General features: G+C 34.2%; 1 long non-coding RNA gene across 1 annotated transcript in view; it reads right to left on the bottom strand.

The window, feature by feature from the left end:
* Positions 1-1911: 1911 nt before the first annotated feature.
* LOC129224448 (uncharacterized) overlaps positions 1912-23632 on the bottom strand; it is a 49833-nt gene continuing 28112 nt past the window's right edge. The window contains exons 2-3 of the long non-coding RNA XR_008580691.1: positions 19164-19226; positions 1912-2343 (exon numbers count right to left, since the gene is read on the bottom strand). This is a non-coding gene — a long non-coding RNA (uncharacterized LOC129224448). The remainder of the gene's footprint in view (positions 2344-19163; positions 19227-23632) is intronic.

Below are 23632 nucleotides of genomic sequence, written 5' to 3'. Positions count from 1 at the left end.
TTTCTCTCGATGATGGTATTTTTGTGTTTTCATGTCATTAGAATCCCTAAGGATTTTTTTCTATTAAAGATTCAGCTTTAAAGTAATACTTTTTGCAATTGGGATAACATATTTGACAAAAATGTGCATTGGATAAGCATTTTATAAATTACTCAAATGTTTAGAGCATGTTAAACCTTTAAAAACCAATTTAAAAAAAAACCCTTTGATTTTTTACATAATTAATCACAGAAAATTTTCGAATAACCTCATAAGTAAATGAATGCACAGATTTTTAGAGATGATTATAGTGATCGTTTAGCAAAAAAAAAAAAAATTAATTAGTCAAAAATAAAAAAAAAACCTTAAAGATTTCAAAAAATTGAAATTTTCTTCAATTTTTTGAATTTTTAAAAAAAGTAGGCAATATTTTTAAATTTTGAAAATAAACTATTGATTAAGAAATAAGTATGCATGTAATGGTTTCAAAGAAATATAAAATTTACTTAAATTAAAAAAAAAATGTTTGAAAGGTACTGTGACCCCTTAACGGACACGATCAGTTATTGGATGAAATAACTAGGTAGTCTATAAAATAACGGATTTCATGGATGAGATGTAAAATAACGAGACTTAAACTTTTTAAATTGTTTTTATTAATATAGAACTGCAAATCAGTATTCTCTCTTTCAAAATCACTGCTTTGAGGAGCCACACACACCACTCAAGACGGTTTTTCCATTCCTCCAACTGCATGGTGCAGTGAACATCGACATCGTCATGTGTTGTGGAAGAGTATATTCATAATGGTGGTTTTTTTTTTTTTTTTTTTCATTACTAATCAGCAAGAATTTCGCGTTCGGTTAAAATTTGGCCCACATGATCCTGTTCCAGATAGAAATAAATCCTGTTTGGGTATCGAACTTTTGGGCACTGAAAACAAAAACGCTTGGCCTGCGTCATAAACTGACAATGCTGAAAACGAGGCTCATTTGAGTGCTCTTGAAAAAATTAAATTCCCAGTGCAGTTTCGTATCGAACAGAACAGAGCCCAGGTGCCTCCATTTACTGGGGAAACTGGGCGTCACGATTTCGTGGTAATAGCATCCCCCGATAAGGGTTCCATATCGGGGGATCGCACTAGGTCTGCAAAAAGGTAGTGCCTCTTAGGCAGCCCCACCAGAAAGGAAAAAGATTTTTCTAGCTGAACGGGATCATGTCAGCCGAGTTGGAACCGAATGCGAAATTCTTGTTGAGTAGAAATCAAAAACCACGATTGTTATTATACTCCTCTGCAACACATAACGATTCTCACCGCAGCATGCGATTGCTAATGAGTATTTTTATGCGGTTAATGCTAATAAATGTGATTGCTGTAAATTCCATGTTTAACGTTATCGATTGATACCAATCCCAATATCCAATCTTCACAATATCCCAACCACAAGGCACATAGTGCCCTCTCCGAAGGGTTGATATGTCGCACCCTTGTATCAGTCTGGTAAGTATTGTTCGTTTTCCACAAGAAGGCACTTGACTCCTCTTTCGTCACGTGGTATTCGATGATTCTATTTCGCTGTTTTCGGCAGAAGGTATATTCGGATCATAGCATTTTGTTATGAAAGCAGCAGTTTTAAAAATGTAAGAAGAACTAAAATGACAACCAGTGATGTTCCCATCAATTTTTCTGAGGGTATACTCCCAGTAATCCTTACGCACAATATGAATATGCGATCATATACATAATATGTCATGATATGAAATTTTTTGAAACTTGAGAATATACGCCATATGTCTAAAAATGATTGAGAGTATACGGCAAATATGGAGTATACCCTGCCTATGGAATATCACTGATGACAACAGACAAGTGAAGCAAGTGATGTAAAGGACACTAAGACTTTTTGCACATTAAAATGCTCGCCTAAGTTTAGGCTGTTTGGTTGTCTCATTTAGAAGCGCGTGGATAGCTTACCGATCACCCCCGGGTAAAATGGAACTCTGCGTTCGAGGAGGCGTGTCGAAGTGACTTCTAGTGAAAAATGGACAATAGTCGATTGCGAGGTAGTACAAGCTGGATGTAGTTTTTCAGACTGATAAGTTGTCGAATGCAAGGTAAAACATGATGAGCTGAGTGTTAAATATCAGATGGGTAAATTATTGGTTGCATGGTAATACATGTTGGAAGTTGCGGTGAATCTTTGATACCAACTTAATCGGTTGGTTTGTTCTCGATTGCAAGGAATGCTGAGATGCGTCTTTAACATCAGACTGGCAAGTTGTAAAATGCTAGATACTGGGCTGAGTTGTCCTCTCTCCGTCCGTTTCTCTCGTTGTCGCCATAAACTGCTATAACATCAATTCCTGAAATAGAAATAATATTCTTACTATTATTTTATCCTTTTATTTTTATTAATATTTAAGATAAGAACGAAAGTAATTAAAAAAGCAAGAGAATACGGACTCCTACATATGAGGCGCTTAGTTGAATCAACTTTTCGAAAAACTAGTTGACGGGTGTTTATTTTTGTGTTCACACGAAGCAAATTAATTGAATCAAATTTTCTTGTATTTATTCGAGCAGATGCTTCACGACGCTGTTAAAACTGAACCGAGTTGACTCAACTCGTGTGTAGAACGAACGCTCGGCAATGTCTAGATAAGTTGAATCAATTATAAAAAGTTGCTTCAACTCATTCGGAGAAGAATGGTAGCGGCACTTGATTTTGGCACGCGTGATGAGTTGATTGTCATCTGAAGGATGTGTCGGGCGATTCCTTTACTTTTCTACCTGGTTACTCATCCTGATAACCGCTAGACAGGAACGATGTTTTACATACGGGAGGGCAACACTGAAAGTGATACTCTTATATATAATAGCCAATGAACGAGTAACCCCCGAGTTTCAACAATGAAACTCGCGCCACGGCATGATAATTTGATAATGTGTTTTGATAATGGTCAACATGCAGGGAAAGCAGAGTTGGCAAAAACCCGGGTTTTTTTAGAAAAGCCCATGGACCCAGGGTTTTTTGGGTTTTTTTAAATAAAACCCAAAAAACCCAACTAAATCTGGGTTTTTTAAAAGAAATGTGGGTTTTTTTGTCTTTTTTTAGGAAAAATGTAGGGTACTTGTAGCATATTGTAGCGTAAGTATATGAACAAAGCAAAAGAATTGTCTTGGGGTAAAAAAAGCTGGAAAACTAGTTAAAATTCAGCGTTTTCTGAAAAAGAGTATGAAAGACGACGAAACCCAAGAATGGTGAAGTTTCAGATTTTTTAGTTTCCATGATTACCAACAGTTAAGGCAAAATTACTTCTTGAGTGATAAAATCTATTGTTCGTTTTTAATTACTACTATTTTTTTTTTTTTTGCATTTTACTTTATTAAATTTCATTTTTTTTATGCAAAACTACTGTAGAACCTCAAGTAGTTTAAATCCCTATTTACTGAATTCCAGCTTAATCAAGACATTTCTTTGAATTTTATGTTGCCTGTTTTTCTATTTCTGTGTACAGATTAAGAAATATTAAACTTTTTTGTAAGATAATGAAAATACTGTACATCCTATTCTGTTTTCTGTCCGACCATTTGTAAAACCTGTTAATTTCTAAAAAATATAACTTGTTGATTCGAAATTTGTGACGTGTCGGGTTGCACAAAATAATTCACATGAAAGCCTTTTAGCTAGAGTAGTTTCCTCTGTACAATCTACAAATATTGAGAAAACCAGACGTGACAGGACTTGGTCAAGATAATTCGAGTTATTTATTGACCAGTTAAAGATAAAAGTTAAATATATATTTTTTAAATCTTTGAAGGTATTTTTAATGCCGTTAAGAGTTAAGAAATACTATTAAAGTTCAAAATTCATTTTTTATGTCCATTGTCTGTGGTGAAGAACAAATAAAATAGAAGTTTAAATTGTAAAAATATTTAAATTAATTACTTTTTTTAAAAACTTCTCAAAAAATTTAAAAAAACCCAAAAGTGGGCTAAATAATGGGTTTTTTTAAATGGGTTTTTTCAAAAAAACCCATTGGGTCCAACCCAATTGGGTCCAATCCGGCCAACCCTGAGGGAAAGGCTTTATTCTGACAAAGCTGAACTCCATCCGACAACTCAACTGTTTTACTAGTAAGACTGTGTCATTTCAGAGGAATGAAGACATGAAAACAATTATCGCTATCTACTGGAGTTTAGGGTTAATCCACTGGAGTTAGAGTTACTATTTCAACTATCAAAATATCGCTTAACAGGCAATGGCTTTGTTCAAATGTAGAAGAGTGGAAGCAATTTGCACCCGTCATACCTTGACAGGCGACTTTCTAGTATAAAAATAAAAACGAATTGATATTTAATACTGGAAAAATCCCGAGTGGCGGTTTTAGTACTCCACTGTACGAGCACGAGACGATACAGTCGAGTATTGGGGCATAACAGTTTCGTACGATGTTCCACATCATCCCGTACCAGATACTGTAAACGTGCATCTAATTCTATCAAACTCATAGGCTATCCAATTTACTGTCTCAGGTGACACCAGATATGCTCGATTTGTGACAAATCAAGGCATCGCACAGGCCAGAGAAGATGATAATGTGGAAGAGGAAGTTTCACTGACACCCTTGCGGTGTGTGACCGGGCATTGTCCTGTTGAAAAATGGCTCATGGGAGCCCAGCCAACATGAGCTCCAACACATGTGATTGAAGCATGTCACTAATGTACCGTTGTGCTGTCATGGTGCTCTGAATCAATATTAGGGGTGACCCTGTTTCGCATTCGATAGCACCCATGATACACACCAGCTCTGAGTGCGGTGTGCCGCTGAAGAAAAGACTTTATTAGAGTATTCACGCTGTCGCCTCCACTCCACTTGGAGTAGATCGTCTTAAGCAATGAATCCAGATCGAATCTGGGCAATGATGATATTTTTGTACGCTTGTGCGGAGTGATTTCCAAAACTGCCTTTGCTATTCTGAACAACCAAACAGATCTTTTTTGGAACCCTTTTGACCGATGTATGCATGAATACTGTTTATGAGTGTATTAATATAGAATCAACCATTAAAAATAAAAAATAATTTATCTCTTCCATCAAACTCAAGTCAGATCGGTAATAATAAGTTCCTTGTTTCAAGCGTTCCACCATATGGGGTGCGTTTTTCCTTTTGAGAAGGCTAATTTTGAGAATCATTGTCGTCATGGCACTACAGCCCTTGAAAAGCCCTGACTTAATTCGAGACTTTGGATCATTCCTTTCTATAGGCCATCTTACTATTATAGTTAAACACACCAAAGAGCTTCAAATCGCCTTCATCAACTTGTACTTTCTACCTGACTCTGGGTCCTCTTATCTTGAGCCTCCTGGGGCAATGGTCAATAATCCTTTCAGAATTCTTTTCTTGTCCATCCTCTTTTTGAGAACACAATTAAGATATAAATCATCTCATAAAAATTTTGAAGCCGTTATGAGAACGAATTCCTCCTCAGATGCCTCTTGAAGTTATCACAATTAATATAAAAAGCCAGTACTTATTAAACGGAACAATAACCAGACTTAAATGTTCACGCATGACGAGTCCAGAAGTTAAAAGTAACAGTACTTTACAGCTATGTTTTTCGCTTCTTTGTCTCAAGAATTAAAACCGAGATTACACCGAGATTATGACACCAAGATTTTGCTTATCAGTTCTTGTTACGGAGCATGAGATGTAACAAACGGGATTTCTAGTTAAAGATTGGTTCCAGTCACGCTATATAATCATTCTCACAGCAAAGGGTCACCTTGCGTAAGCCTTTGAGTACAAAATCAAAGTTGCGTAATGGAAAGTTCACTGACAATTTCAATGGCAGATAAAAATAGCAACGAAAAATTTTGAGCAAGAGAAAAAAAATAAGCAAAAAGTTTTTGTCATATTTCTTAATTTAAACCATTATTTTTTGCAAATCTGAAATGCAGTGAATGCGTCATTGTGCCTATGATTTCAATGTAACTTCATCAAGGGCAACATGTAATACCAAACATATGATTCCAAATTTTTACTCACAACTTTAGTTTCATCTCATCAGTAAAAGTTTAGTTTTATTCATATGAAATCACACAACACAACAGTGTTGCCAGATTGGGGGAAATTTCCCCATTTTGGGGAAATTTGGTATCTCTGGGGAAATTTTGGGGAAATGAGTTTTAAGGGGAATTCTTTGGGGAAAATTTTTTTTCTTGGGGAAAACCTGGGGAAAGAAAAAACCTCGGGGAAAAAAGAATTTTTTTCGTATTGAGATTCACGACAAGAAGTAGTAGTTACAGTTTGTATCAAACAGCGTTGGTTTAGCTTTGATCAACTTTATGGATTTCGCATTATGTGGAATATTATGCTACGGAATTCGCATTAATGTTTTGCGTGAGTAACTAGTAACTACGTGAAACAGATAAAAATAAGTGTGATGAAGAATGAGGATAAATATATAAAAAAAATCATAATTTAAATGTACATACAGAAGCAGAGTAGTAAATGCAAGTAGAAAAAAAAAACATTTGGCTATTTCTTATCTGTCGGTCAGGCGCTTGTATTTATGACTAGTGGCACCCGCACGGCTTTGCCCGTAGTAGAAAATTAAAATGTGTTTTGGTACCCCTGTATATTTACAAATAATGCATGATGAATTTCTCGCCAATTGACTTGCCCACGTTACGGTTCCACGTTATGATAGTTTGGTAATTTACTCGTCCATCTTATGATAATTTTACTCGGGAAAATGTTCTTAAAATTGGAATAGAAAAAGAACAAAATCGAATTTTCGAAAAATCACTTCGTTGTGCATACCCCTATGCTACAAACTAATTTTGTGCCAAATTTCATGAAAATCATCGTAACGGTGTAGGCGCTATGCGCATCACAGAGATCCTGACAGACAGAGAGATATCCAGAGAGACTTTCAGCTTTATTATTAGTAAAGAAGATAAAGAAAGATAAAGAAGACAAAAAAAAAAAAAAAAAGAAGTGAAAATGGGAAGAAAAAAAAAGTTGGGGAATTTTATAAGAAAATTTGGCTATTTGGGGGAAAAAAATCTTCAGGAGACAAAAATATTAAAGGAAGTCGATTCATTTTATGAAAATATTAGTGTAAAAATAATTTTTGAATTTGGGGAATTTTGATAGAAAACATCGCTTTTTGGGGAAAAGTAGGAAGGGAATTGGGGAAATCTGGATTTGACCATCTGGCAACACTGCAACACAAGATAAAGTGTAAAAAGGTTATTCTGCCGTGGGCAGGTAAAGGGCAGTAACTGCAGAACTTCCTTTTTAATTATTTTGCACTTTTGTCATCTATTGTACGTTAGCTTTACTGTACAAGCTTGCTTAACAGGTCACAGCTAAAATTTAAGAAAAAAGGCGCGAAAAAAGCATCTAATTCCAACATTTTCCTTTCGGTAGTATTGAATTCGACACACATTTCTTCAAATATCTCGAAAACTTATTTCTGCAGATACTGCCGTTTACCTGCGCACGGCAGTATTTGCATGGCAATGGTGCTGGAAGAGGGCGTTGTCCGACCACCTGTCCAGTCAGAGGCTCCTGATGCAAATTTGAGTGTTCCTGTTTAGCATTCGAAATTAGGATATAAAAATTAGATGTCACTGTCACCTAGCTTTTTTCCTTACTTACCAAAACGTTCTGTTTGGGGGTAATTTAAAATAATTTAACAAGGCTGTGCTGATGTTGGGGGTGGGGTGGGGGGTGCGCCGCCTATGCTCTTAGACTATGGGCATCCCTCTATAAGAGTTTTAGTTTCGGTTTCGGAACGGGTTCAGATATTTTTCTTTTGTTTCCATGACTACATGCTTGTATGTAGAAATCATAGATTATGGCTTCAGAAAAAACAAATGTTGAAAATGTGTACCTCTTTGTCCTACCTCAATAATAGCAGAACAAAACACAGCTCAGTGATATTGATATTCCTAAAACGAAAGATGAACAATTTAACCAGTGCGAAACCATACCTAAAACCCTCGTAAAAGTTAACAGCGTCAGCAAAAGATACCATCCCTCAACTCAGCAGCAGGAACTGCAATCACTCAACTTGATATACAGTGAAACCCTGTGTAAGTTGACCCCTTGCGATGTACTACTTTAGAGGTCAACTTACAGAAGTTGATTTATATGAAAAGGGCTAATTCTGTGCCTGAAAAAAATTGTCAACTTAGACAGGTGGTCAACTTACACTGGTGGTCAACTTCACAGGTTTTACTGTACTATGGAACTTCCTCCCTTCTATCCCCTCCCCCTTCTATCCTCCCCCCCCCCTTCTATCCTCCTTGCCTCGATCCCTTCCACCGCCACGGCCTGCAGCCAACCATTATTTTTCACCATTCCTTTGCCTAGTCCAGTCATATTAGACATTAAAATCGCAAAACACGGTGTAGTTCTGATTTTTTTATATGTTGTTTGGGTTAATTAGGGTAGTGTAAATCTAAGTTTGCAGTTTTCAAAAACCTGTTCTCGCTGCGTAATTCGCGAAAAACTGCGAAATTTTCGGACTTTTTTTAGTTTTTCCTTTAAATTATCCAACTTTTGATGTTAAATGTGGATGCCCGTTTTAAAGCACATTAAATTTTGAACAATTTAAGCTCAAGTGGGGTTCTGTACGACCAATAGTTTAGAAGATATCGTACTTCAAAAACTGGCCATTTTTGGCGAAAAATGAAAATATTATTCTTCGATCAAATTTCACCCCAAATTTGGACATGACTTCCTACTTTAATAATAAATAAAAACTAGTATGTTGTGGCCATCACGAAACTTTCTTCTATATTTTTCCTTTTTCTGATCCCTCCTCATGCTTGACGAGGAAGCAATATTCCTAACAAAAACAAAATTACACATGCAAAAACTTGACGACCATCCCAATGTCTGAATTATTGCAAAAACAAAACAAAGAGCGAAAATTGAAAGTTACTTTAAAAGCCTTACTTCAATTAATTACAAATATTTTATTTATTGACAAACATAAGATGGCAACAGTTAAAAATTTTAAATCATTGAGATAATATTTCCGATCATTTCTATACAATTAAAATCACGAGAAATACGCATACGACAATCTATTACTATTTATCTTTCTTGTTGTTGCATTAATAAAACTATTTTTATTCGCAAAAAAAAAAAAAAAAAAAAAAAATCAACACCTCTTGGAGCGATTGGAGTCAAAATTGAACCAAAGCCTGTTTACGTATGGATTCACATATATTCCAAATTTCAACCAGAACGTAGCATTACTTCTTGAGATAGGGCACTCACAATGGAAAAAAAGAACGGGCGATTGCGCTACCCCCCTTTTAGCTGTTGACACCAAAATAAAATCAGCTCTTATACCCACTAAGGGCTACTTGTCAAAAAATGTTTGTTTGATTCCGTTCGTTATTTCTTGAGATACAGCAGTCACAATTGACGATAAAATACGTTCTATAACTCAACCCCCGTTTGAGCTATTGACACCAAAATTGAATCAGCACCTGCTCCTGTTAGGGGCAACATATGGACCAAATTTTGTTTGATTCCGCCAGTTACTTCCTGAGGAATAGCAAGCACGCGTAACTCAAAAAACGTCCCATTGCTCCACCCCCCTTGGAGGAATTCGCGCCAAAAACTAATGGGCACAAGTTCACATAGGGGCACATATGTGTACCAAATTTCGGTCAATTTCATGCGGTAGTTTTTGCTGTAGAGCGGCCACAGAAAACTGGTCACACACAGACGTGACACACACACACACACACATACACACACACATACATACATACACACACACATACATACACACACACAGACAGACAGACATTTTCCAAAAATAGTCGAAATGGACTCAGCACACCTCAAAACGTTCGAATCCGTCAAAATTCGAAATTCGAAAATTTGCACGAATCCAATACTTTCTTCTATATATTAGATATAGAAGAAAGTAAAAAAACTTGGATATACTGTTATAGTTCATTTACTTGGCTTTCATTTAAGCCAAAAACAAAATCTGTAGATTCAATAGTTCTTTTACAATCGCAAAACAAACAAATAATCAGAAAATTTGATTTTCAGAGAAATGAGACAAAACACTTTTCAAGACAATATGGAATCTCCTATTCTAAAAAAGGGAGCAAACAATGATATAATAAGACTCTAATGTGTGTTTATATAAGTTATGGGTGCTGGCAAAACAGGGCGGGAAAAAATTTAAAAAGTCCGAACGCAGCTTGAACAGGTTTTTGAAAACTGTAAACTTCAATTTACACTACCCTAACTTACTCAAAAAAAAAAAAAAAAAAAAAAATTAAAAATCAGAACTACATCTTGTTTTGCTATTTCAGCCCTTTTTTTTTTTTTTTGTATAATATGATTGGACTGGCCCCCTTTGTCAGAGTTCTGTGAAAAATTTGAATCCGCCCTTTAAGGCTATTTTAAATGGTTGACAAATTCGTTGAAAAGTGTTGCAGAAACGTTTGCTCAGCCAAATTATTTGGATTATTTAACTGCAAGGTTGTTTTAGTTTCGCTAAACAGTACTAATAAGAACTTCCGTTTTCAGAAATATGTATCTATCACCGAATATAACAGTTTGTGACCCTGGGCTGGGGTGCCGACCATCAATAAATTGATACACATATTAGATGACAACCAGCTAGTGTTTCTCAAACCACGATTACCACATTTCTGCACATTCTTAGACTAGCGAGCTCGAACCACTGAAGAAGTAGCAACCTAGAGCTTTGATAAACATGATTACATGAATGAAAAAATAAGAAGAAAGTGATCTATCATATTTATATGTAATTTTTCCAATTCAGTAGTCAAATGTTTCAAAGAGTTACACAGTATTTTAAGCCATCGTTTTATCAAAAAAGAGACACAAGAGTTAATTTCATTCACCTTTGTATGATGCATTGCTGCAGAAGATTAATGATACGCACTAAACTTAAAAAGTGTCTAAAACTAATGCAATTATTCTATCGCTTTTCAAGGATAATGGCATTTTCTTCCGCACATTCTTGATTATGTATTCCACTCACATATTCCTTTCGGCATTTCAATGCCACGATTTTTTAACGCAACAAAAGTGGTGACCATTTGCTGAGGGGCTGTCTTATAAATTTTCTCACTGAAGATGGGGCGATAAAGTCAGATTTGAAAGACGATGCTTGAACGTTCAGTCAGATCTTGCAGGTAAATTTAAGTGACATGGTCAGCAGTGCTCATGTCGCTTAATTTGCATGGGAGCCAGGGGCGCACAACGGAAGGTCACTGTGACTTCACAAAAATTACCTTAATCAGCAAATTTTGTCTGACGATTCGGCAAAATTTGGAGTTCCACTCGGCAAAACGTGGAGTTCGATTCGGCCCGAATTACCAACATTCGAAGAAATTTGGAGTTCCATTCGGTGAAATTTTCATGATTCGACGAAATTTAGAGTTCCAGTCGGCAAAATTATCATCACTCGGCTAAATTTGGAGTTCCATTCGGCAAATTGAGAATTTCCGCCCTCCCAAAATTTTAAATTCATGGCGAACCTCACGGGAGCTCACGGGAGCTTAGTTCCTACGCTTCTTTTTAGTTTTGAGCGATTTTTACAGATTAGGTGGAATTCAGGAAATTTACTCAAGAAAATTAAAGCTGTACTATCGTGCTAAGCATATAAGTCATATCCAGTAGCGTAACTAGGTGTTGGCAGGAGTGGCTCTCGCCAGGGACGCAGCAATCAGGAAGGCGGCATTTTGACTGATTAAAAAAAAAGTTTTTTTTTTTTTGAGAAACTGATTATGAAGTAGAAAAATGCTATAATAAATAAGAATTTTAAAAAATCGTAAAAAAAGAGCTAGAGAGGAAAATGAAACAATCCTTAATCCTGAAAGAAAATAAAAAGGAATTTTACCCGTGGCGTGAAATTCTGTCCCGATTCATTGAGTTAGCTAACTCCTTTTTTTTTTTTTTTTTTTCGGGGAGGAGGCGACAATTTGTCGTGTATAGTTTGGAGTGTATAGATTTTCTTGGGCTAAGTATTTATTCTCATCATAATAAATAATAAAAGTATAAAAACCCCTTGCTTGTACAAAATATTGAGAGGCCTGAATCAGCGATATATAGTACTTTTATTTTGCCTGTATGTAAATGGTCGTGTTTTTTAGTCAACTTCAGATTAGCAATGCTTTTTGTATTTGCTTTGCTTTCCTAATTATAATAGAATTTTTTAAATAATTTGATTTTTGTTAAAAAATTATTTAAGGTTTGTTTCTTTATTTTAGTAAATGTGTAAATTATGTTTATTGTACATTCTCTTAATAGTTTGAAACATTCTATTATATGTTAAAGCTGTTTAGAAAAAAAATAATAAATACATTATTACTATAAACGAAACTGAAAAATGTTTATCCTCATTTGGTTCAAGAACGCACAGAATTTATATTTATTAACGAATTGCAAATATTATTGGTTTTATTGAAAGTATGTGAAATGGTGGGGGAGAACTAAAATGTTTGGGAAGATTGAAAATTCTCAATTTGCCGAATGATAAAATTCGAGAATGCATACATTCATAATATCTACTGCGAAAGAACATTGGGCATCATTGAAAACAATTTGATGAAAATAAGGATATTAAAGTTGCAACACTGTCTCCAAATTTGTCGAATCAATTAGTCAGATGTATCCCCCCCCCAAAAAAATGGGGGGAGGTCACAGTGACCTCCGATGGCTTCCCATCGCGCCGACCCTGAGGGGGGGGGGCTCAATTTTTTAAGTACGCGAGGGGCGCCAAACCCCGTAGTTACGCTACTGGTCATATCTGTCCTTTTTATCAGAATTGTGTAATTGTCACCCCAGGTGGTTCTTTGTGACACATATTACTTTCATACAATGTTTTATCGTCGCTTGTAAATTGGGAATTGGGGGGGGGGACGGCAGTATAGCGCTCCCACACTTTTTACGTTAGAAATTAAACTCAAATCATTCGTTTTTATTAAAATTTTGCTGAAGTGCTAATAACTGATTTACAAGAAAATGATATTGACCACATGCGTCATTTAAAATTATGGGTTGAATTTAACGGTTTTTTTGAAAAAAAAATGTAGTTCAATACCTACTGAATCCTTAAATAGAAGATTTAACCTTAGGATTTAACCAGGGTGACCCGAAATTTCCAAAAATTTTGGGTTGCCATTTTCGAAAATTTTGCGCTGGCAACACTTTCTAAAACAAAACAAAAAAAATAAAATAAATAAATAAATAAAAATAAATAATAATAAAATAAAAATAATTAATTTGAATTTTGACATCTTGAATTCAAATTATGTTTTTCGCAATCACGAGTGTGTGTGTGTGTGTGTGTGTGTGTATGTAGGCGTGTGTGTTTATGTGTGTGTGGAGGTATGTGTGTTTGTGTGTAGGGGGTATGTGTGTTTGTGTCTGTGTGTAGGCATGTGTGTTTGTGTCTGTGTGCAGGTATGAGTGTGTGTATGTGTTTATAGGTGTGTGTACGTGCATGTATGTATACGTGTAAGTATAGGATATTGACGCAACCTGGAGACGGTTTTCGCTAGAGGAGCAGCATCGTGGGGCGGCCGGTCGACGGTGGTGCTGTAGAGGGTGCTGGTGGGAAAATAAAATCATAGGACATCAAAACAGTCAAATGAAAGCAATAAGCAGTCGTGATTGCTCAATAAATAAATAAAACTTTTAGAATGTTGTTTTTTAAAATGATTTCAGTGATTCTTGTATGCATATTTTAAGAGCTTTTAGTCTTCAGAAAATTTTACTTCAGTGTTTGGGTCCTCTATCCTTCAAAACATCCGTCTTTCAGGCAGATATAGGAGTTTATTAGGGAAATAAGTTATATATATATATATATATATATATATATATATATATATATATATATATATATATATATATATATATATATATATATATATATATATATATATATATATATATATATATATATATATATATATATATATATATATATATATATATATATATATATATATATATATATATATATATAGGTATAGTAGTCTCATTGAATTTCCTTACTTAAATTTCTAACCGTACCATAGCAGCGGATTTCAACACTCTGTGAGGCAGATTTAGAAGAGGTATCCCTATTTTTGCTCCTAATGTTTCTTCATATTTATTTCAAATTTTGTGAAAATGTGTTCTTCCAGGATTCTTCTTCTTCTTCTTTTTTTTGATTTTTAGAGAATTGTTTTTAAAAAGAGCTATTGCTTTAGATTGGTATTTTGGTTTAGCTTTTAGAGTTTTGTTTATTTATTTGTTTTTAAGGCTTTTGGGACACTTTTAAATTATTCTAATGACTTTTTTAGATCATCAAAATCTGGGGTCTACTAATAAAAAATCTACCAAAACTCTAAAAAATTCTAAAAGAGTCCTAAAAAATAAAAACAATGCTAAAAGTCGTCCTTGAATAACATAAATAAGAAGAAAAAAAAAACTTCTTCCAAGATGAAAAAGATGCTCCCAAGACACTTCCCAAGGAAATGCAGAAACGCTTTAGTATCAAAGCAAGATGTCCTGCTGGCGTCAAGTTCATCCGGTTTCGATAACACACGCTGAAGATGAGACATCTTATTACTGTACTTCAGTCGGAACACGACATTATGCTGATAAGGTAACTACTACAAGCTGTGCGGAGGTCGACACATATATAATTTTATACGTCGCAGCAGTGGCAAAATGATATTAGTGTCAAGGCTGGATGCAAGTTTAGGGAACGTAAGTCGGAAACTGGAAACAGTTATTGACTTTCAACAGCAGGAACACCTATTAGGTTGCTTGATACCTACAGTTGTTAATAGAATTTTATTTTTCACCGACTTCGTATAAATGACTTTTATTAAGTATTAAATATTATAATCTAATTCTGAATCATCCTCATAGGTATTCTATTGCTTTTGAAGAGGCAATGCACTTTTCTGGAAGGTATAGGGAGGAAGCAATAAAGGAAATTGTCCTGAAAGAGAAATTATTCACTGAATAGTTCATCGTTCATGAACTTTCAGTCACTTTCAAATATTCAAATTTGCTGTTAGAATTGTAGTGCATTGCGGGAGAAGCGTCAGCGGAAATAAACAAAGAGGGTTGCCGTTTAACGCCATCATTTGCCACTTTCGTGAACTGCTCATTGAATTGCAATTTTGTTCATGGACATTTCGTTATCTGAGTAGCGCTGTTTTCAACATCCCAGCGCCAAACAGACAACGTAGTCGCCAAGTGTCACGATGCCCCCCCCCCCCCCCCCACCGTATGAAATTTCTGAAAAAGGAACTTCGTAATCGAAACTTATTTTTCCAAAAACCATTGCCATTCTTTTTTTGACAAACAAAACTTGCAATGGGGTGGCTTCCTTCAGTTAAAAGTACTACTTTTAGTCATTGAAATAGATAGAATAAGCAAAAAAAAAAAAAAAAAAAATTACATGGACCCAGAAAATACTTTCATTTTCCCAACAGTTTTTTTTTTAAATTATTTTTTTTAAATGTCCAATTTTTCAAACAAGGCGTGGTCTTTATGTCGTCACAAATGATGCAATTTGGCGCATCTTTCTACTACGTTTCCACGTTATGATAATCAATAGCGAATTAAAACTGCGCTCTATGCTTGCTTTCAACCTTATCGTTGCCAATATTCGTGAGTAAAGATGCGAATTAAATATTTTGTTCTGTGAATGGCAACATTGAATGGCATTTCATCATTTGTGACGTCACACGACAGAAGTGTAAGCAATGAAAGCGCACCGATTTAAGTAATTTTTTAAAAATATTTAACTTAAATAAATTATTTAAAAAATGATCACATCCTATGTTTTTAAGCATGCTCTTTCAGAAAAAAAAATACTTTTAAAATTTTGGAAACGACCCCATTGATCGTCCGTGGAACTACGTACCCTCAAAATTAAAAAAAAGTATTGCAGTAAAGGTTGCAGTATTTGCACCAATTTTGTTATTTTTCCCCCTTTGTTATGAAAGGAAGTTTTTCTGTATGTATTTGAAAAATTGTTTAACTTTAAACGTTTATACACTATAATTAGGAATGATTATCCTTTAAATCATATCAAACTTAAAAACTTTTTATACCAAAAATGTTTAAATATATTCATTTAGAAGGATTTTTAAAAAAAACTTTTCCTGCTTTAAAATAAATAAGATTTTTAAAAAAAAATCGCCACCGCTTGTTGCGAAGTCGAAGAGACCAAATCAACTTTTCTTCATAGCTATAATTCCGTTATAAAAAGTTAAGTAATCTTAATATATAAAAATCAATGTCCTGAGATAACATATATATATATATATATATATATATATATATATATATATATATATATATATATATATATATATATATATATATATATATATATATATATATATATATATATATATATATATATATATATATATATATATATATATATATATATATATATATATATCAACGCACAGAGAATACCAATGAAACCTAAGGCGTGAAATTTGGCAGGCATGTCCACATGATTACGAAAGTATCCACTAAGAAAGGATTTTTCGAAATATGAATTACTTCATGAGAAATTAATTAAAACCCCTTAATTTCTGGGAAATTAAAACCTGTCATTGAAATTTAAATCCCTTATTTTCGAAGGCTTTTCCCCATTCAAATCATTATTCAGTACGTCATCTCAACTTTTGGTCGATAGCGAATTTTAACTATGATATTGTTTTTGTTTTTCACGTGATTCTTCGAGGCTTTTCTCAAGTCAAATAATAACGTTTTTGGATTTCGCTTTCACTTTTTCAAAACTGGAAACGAAAATTTTAAGAACATCATCACATAATATACATAAAGAATTTAAGTTTTAGTTCACATCGTAAAAGTAAATGATAAAAATCAATGTCCTGAGAGAACATATATATACTAGCATTCCCGTTCCCGACATTACTCGGGAAAAGAAAAGCAATACTTTAAAAGGATCGTTAATGACAGTTAAGGATTGGTTAAAGACAAGGACATATATATAAAGAGTCCAGGGGCCTCGGGACCCTCCCAAAATTAGAAAAAATATAGGTAATAAGTAATTATTATATGAGATTTTCGTAACTATGTGCACCAAGCACTGTTATTCCCTACTAATTCCATGACAAAAGCAATGTCGGGCACGGGAATGCTAGTTCACAGTAAAAATTAAATTAGGGAAATTAAAGCTGTTATGTTATAGCCATAAATTCGCTACTTACGGTTTCGCTATAAACAGGCACCAGGGGCAGCTCTAAAGAAAGTTACGGGAGGTCCCTGGGACCTCCTAAAAATTTCCTCACAGTAAACTCTCGATTATCCGCGGAATGGGGTGGTTTCCTTCGGTCAAAAGTACTACTTTTAGTCATTGAAATGGATAGAATGAGCAAAAAAAAAAAAAAAAAAAGAAAAAAAAACATAGATCCAGAAAAAATTTTCATTTTCCCAACAGTTTTTTTTAAATTAGTTTTTTAAAATGTCCGATTTTTTCAAACGAGGAGTGGTCTTGATGACGTCACAAATGATGCACTTTGCCGCATTTTTCTACTACGTTTCCACGTTATGATAATCAAGCAGCGAATTAAAATTGCGCTCTACGCTTGCTATCAACCATATCGTTGCCAATGCACGTGAGTAAAGATGCGAATTAAATATTTTGTTATGTGAATGGTAACATTGAATGGCATTTCATCATTTGTGATGTCACATGATAGAAGAGTAAACAATGAAAGCGCTCCGATTTAAGTATTTTTTTTAAATTAAACTTAAATAAATTATTTAAAAAATAGTCAGATCCTATGTTTTTAAGCATGCTCTTTCAGAAAAAAATACTTTTAAAATTTTGGAAATGACCCCATTGGGTGGCTCAAGTTCCGCGGATATTAAAAATTGCGGATAAACTGCAAAAAGGCAAAAATGAGAGACAAATAAGGTAAAAATTATCCTTCCTAAGAAACGTGGCTATATTAATGCATAATATTTTCTACAAACAGTGAAAATATATACAGTACAATAAAAAGGTTTTATGATTTTGCATAACAGAACTTTACATCAATAAAAGACAAGAGCATGCATGATGAAGAAAGCACAAAAAATAAATAAATACGCAAATAAATAAATAAATCTAAAACGTCCGAGTTTAAATTTACAATTTTCCGGGGGAAAAAAACCCAGCCATTGGTATTTGCTTTTTGCTGCGAAAATGCATGTTCCTGATTGTTAATTGACTAGCGGATAATACGCTCACGGATAATTAGAAGTTTACTGTATTCAGTAAAATTTGTCTGATGATTCAACAAAATTATCATCATTTGGAAAAATTCGGAAATCCAACCGGCAAAATTTGGAGTTCTATTCGACAAATAGAGAATTTCGGCATGTCCGGGACCCCCCTCCCCCCTGACAGGCACGGCTGTATTTTTAAACAGTAGGTTGTATTTAATATTACGTTTCGCACATTTTTTACTGCAAAGATGATTATTTTTTGAAGGTTGCGTCAATCTAACATGATCGAAGGCGCGCTAGTTTAAATTTGCACTAAAAAAATCTAAAAAAGAATATGAATTGTGCTTTTTTGGAACTTCAGTTTCGAAAATATTTTCGAAGGAAAGTCAGTGAACCCATTCCCTCCCTTAATAACACTTCGTGAAGTGTCTACAATTTTTAAGACTTAAATTTTTCAAAATGCTCTGGGGGAGGCCTCCAGACCCCTTCTCCTAACGTCAACAAAGATAGTCTGAAATTGCTTTTTTTTTTTTTGAATCCCCCATCCCCCCTCCCTCGTATCTGACCTTGATGAAAAGTTAGACTGAAATTTATACAAAATTATTACTTAAAAAAAGAAAAAATGAGTAACCAACCATAGAGCACAGAAGTTCGAAAAAAAAGAAGAACGATATTCAAAACCTGGTTGTAATCCTCGATTCGAAAAACTTCAATTTGTCAGAAATGAATTATGTATTACTATAATTTTAACTTTTGCATTAAAGCTTTAAACGCAATGATAGCACTCAAGCACATATACTATATTTTAATCACATTTGCAAGAAATGCAAAACATTCCAAACAAAATAGAAAAACGTAATAAATCCAGACGTAAGCATTAGGAAACATTGATAAACATTACTTCATTCTCAGATGGCACTTGAAAGAAATGCATTATGTTGTCACTCATGCTTCAAATACGTTTCTGAAAATAAAGAACACATGTGTTATGATAATTAGAAATAACTGTTCTCTGTCTGTCGCATTTCAAGGAAAAATGGAACAAAATGATCGAAGTGCGCAAATTGTTGTTTAGCTATCATCAGTAAGAGTCGCCATTTTTGGAAGCGTTGTTCACATGGGAATTTACTTAATTTATCTGTTATTCCCTCATTTGATGGTAATGTGACGCACGATGATTTTATTTATTTGATCAGCAAGCAAGACTAAAAGGGAATTTAAGTCTCATTTGTGGAAATTTGCCCAAAAGTGTTTTTCCTGATAAAACTGAACATGAATTTATGTGGAGAGTCTGTTTATTTGCGTGTCCATCATATAGAGCCACCAATTTACATAGTTGAGCAAAAATGTTGCAGAAATATTGAGAAAAATTAGCAGTCGTCACTCATTGGGCGACTAATTGAAAAAAAAAGGCGATTAAAAAATCATCTGTCAAAAGACCTGTTATTTCGAATTTTCGAGGGAGAAAGGGGTAAAGCGGCATAAATTCAACGCAAATTTTATCGGGAAACTACAAAAACCACTTCCACTGAAATGTGAAAATCATTAGTTTTTCAAAGCCATGGGGGGCAACTGACCCTTTCTAACCTCCCTAAAGGACAAGCCTGTCTGTCAATCGCCATGTCACAAAATTAATTAATCACCTCACTAATGCAGCTAGAATTTGCCTTCTGGGATTGGTCATAACTACCCTGTATAAAGTGCCGTATTACCACTAGTCAGGGGGCGGCATTTCAGCATTTCGTTTGGGGGTCGAGTTTCTTGAACATGAACCATTTCCTCAGTACGGTATAAATACATATGGTTAACAAGAACTGGTAATATATAATGGTTTAAATGTGAAGAATAATTAGGTTTGTTAAGAACAATTAATTTTTTGCGACTGAAGCTTTAAATTAATTCTAACTTGTGCTTTTTTACTTTTTTTTTTTTTTCAATTTAATCACTAAAGTCATCTTTAAAATGACTGACCTGATTGCAACAGTTAAACTAGTATGTTGTGGCCATCACGAAACTTTCTTCTATATTTTTCCTTTTTCTGATCCCTCCCCATGCTTGACGAGGAAGCAATATTCGTAACAAAAACAAAATTACACATGCAAAAACTTGACGACCATCCCAATGTCTGAATTATTGTAAAAACAAAACAAAGAGCGAAAATTGAAAGTTACTTTAAAAGCCTTACTTGAATTAATTACAAATATTTTATTTATTAACAAACATAAGATGGCAACAGTTAAAAATTTTAAATCATTGAGATAATATTTCCGATCATTTCCATACAATTAAAATCACGAGAAATACGCAGACGGCAATCTATTACGATTTATCTTTCTTATTGTTGCATTAATAAAGCTATTTTTATTCAAAAAAAAAAAAAAAAAATCAACACCTCTTGGAGCGATTGGCATCAAAATTGAACCAAAGCCTGTTTACATATGGATTCACATATATTCCAAATTTCAACCAGAACGTAGCATTACTTCTTGAGATAGGGCACTCACAATGGAAAAAAAGAACGGGCGATTGCGCTACCCCCCCTTTTTAGCTGTTGACATCAAAATAAAATCAGCTCTTATACCCACTAAGGACTACTTGCCGATAAATTTTTCTTTCATTTCGTTCATTATTTCTTGAGATACAACAGTCACAATTGACGACAAAAAACGTTCTATAGCTCAACCCCCGTTTGAGCTATTGACACCAAATTTGAATCCGCATCTGTTCCTGTTAATGGCAACATATGGACCAAATTTTGTTTGATTCCGCCAGTTGCTTCCTGAGGAATGGCAAGCACGCGTAACTCAAAAAAACGTCCCATTGCTCCACCCCTCTTGGAGGAATTCGCGCCAAAAACCAATGGGCACAAGTTCACATAGGGGCACATATGTGTACCGAATTTCGTTCGATTTCATGCGGTAGTTTTTGCTGTAGAGCGGCCACAAAAAACTGGTCACACACAGACGTGACACACACACACACACACACACACACACACACATACACACACACACACATACACACACACACATACACACACACACACACAGACAGACATTTTCCAAAAATAGTCGAAATGGACTCAGCACACCTCAAAACGTTCGAATCCGTCAAAATTCGAAATTCGAAAATTTGCACGAATCCAATACTTTCTTCTATATATTAGATATAAAAGAAAGTAAAAACAATGGAAGCAAGAAAGTTATGTCAAAAAACACATTTCCTTCAAATTCCTCTCTTAAAATAACCAAGAAAGCTTTTTAAATTGGGCTAGTATTTATTTTGCGTCAATAAAAAGGACAGTCGCAATTCAAAAAACAATTCCGCTTCCCTCATGCTATTACTTATAAGTGTAATATTTTCTTTTTCGTTTTCTATAACAGATCTACATAATATTGAACTTAAGACCAATAATAAATATATCTCATCAAATCCTGTCTCAATTTCTTGAGAAACTGAATTGATCATTTTATTCAAAACATTGATTTAATATTTTGACTAAAACTTAATGTGGGTTTTGTCACCTCTTCTACATTGGCATCCAGTAAAAACTGTTATGGAAAGTAGTCACAAAGTTCCACACTTGGTTCAACTAACCATTAGAGCGAAAACTACTAAGAGTTTCAATTGTCAACCCATGAATTAAGATTAGCGGATTGAAATTTTTGTGATCGAGTGTAACAGTGTTCAAAAAAAAAAAAAAAAAAAAAAAAAAAAAAAAAACCCGCTCTGCGGTATAAATAAAGTAAACAAAAATTCAAAGTCATACATATTTAAATGACATCAGATTTTCTATCAATAAAAAGGTTGCTTTGTAGTAATTTTTCCACAGGGCTTTTATAGATTTAACTCTAGAACCCCATCCTGTGTCACTCAGAGATTGTCAAGTAAAGAGCCTCAAGATATATTTGTTGATATGAAAGTATTTTTTGATGTGAGATGTTTTTCAAAAACAGCATATCTTTACTAAAAGTTTCCATGAAAGCATATAATACATCGAGTTGCTAAAATGTGTTTCTACAAGGCATCAATGAACACTTACAGTTAAACATTAAGTTATAATATGAGCATTAAAATTTATGTAAAATGAGATGGAGTTTATTTGCAAAAATTGTGCAGTCTCAGCACTCGGGCATTTCATACAAGATGCACCATCATAACATCGAGTACACAATTTTGAAATATAAAACATGAAGAGATTACTTCTTTAGTTAAGGCAAACAACTATTCTCCATCAGTTTTTTCTGTTCTGAAAATGCAGGCAAATGATTTTTTAAGTTATCTAAATTGAATTTATCCATTTTTTTTATTACTCTTAGTGAAAATTTTGAGGGGTGCAGCTGCACCATCTCGCCCCCTATTTGCTACCCCTGCCACTAGTAGTGTATCTTAAAACCAAGGGCTCTGGAAGGGGGAGGGCTCCCCACCCCACCCCCGCCTGTTGCTTGCTCCTCATCTGAATGACTTTAAAGTGTGCAAATGCAAAGGGCATTAAATAATTAGCAAAATCCTTCCCACCAAAACCAAGATGCTGTCTTTACGAATAAAATATGTTAAAAACATATTTACTTACATTGATTAACGTATGTAAAATTTTTAATTTCAAGATGTTAAAAAAAAAAAAAGGAAAGGGGGGAAAAAAAAAAGCCGTTTAGCACTCTGAGTGAAAAATAAAGGGGGAGGGGGAGAATTTCAAAAAAGTGGTGATTACCGAAATTGCTACTATATACCGTCCACTGGCAACTCGACAGTTCCCCCAGTTTTGTCTTTTCGCAAGATCCACTCCAAAAAGTTATAAGTATAATTTAATTTAATTAAAAATGAAGCATCCACATTCCCTTTTTCTTGAAGATGCGGGTCTTTTTTTTTTAATGCAAATGTGTCTATACAACATATTCCACAGTAAAAATTTCACATGAAAATATCATTTTCTCTTTCACGGCAATGTTTGAATATTTTATGTTCTTGTAGATTTAATGTTACACTGATTTATTCAAAGCGAAATGTTTGCGTTCTACAATTTGTTAAAATAATTTGTATGTTTTTCTTTTCTAAAAAGTTAATGAAAAACAGGAGTTGGAAAAAAATAATGTATTCGTAGTAGTAGGGGAGATAGCGACCGAAATTTTACGACAATATATATAAGGCCAGAATTTTTTTAAATATTAGATTAGTTTACTTAAAAGAAGAAAACGCGAGTCTACCAAAAAGTTATCGCTGCAATAATTAATAAAAAATTTTGCAATATGTTGCAAAAACTTGTGAAATTGTCTTATATATATAAGGCTGAAACTCGGTAATATTATTGATTACGCATAAACATAACGAAAAATATATGTCTACCGCGTCCGAAGCGTTGCCGTGCCGTGT

The sequence above is a fragment of the Uloborus diversus genome, chromosome 6, assembly GCF_026930045.1.
Source record: "Uloborus diversus isolate 005 chromosome 6, Udiv.v.3.1, whole genome shotgun sequence".
NCBI lineage: Eukaryota > Metazoa > Arthropoda > Arachnida > Araneae > Uloboridae > Uloborus > Uloborus diversus.
This window is presented reverse-complemented; position numbering and strand designations above follow the sequence as displayed.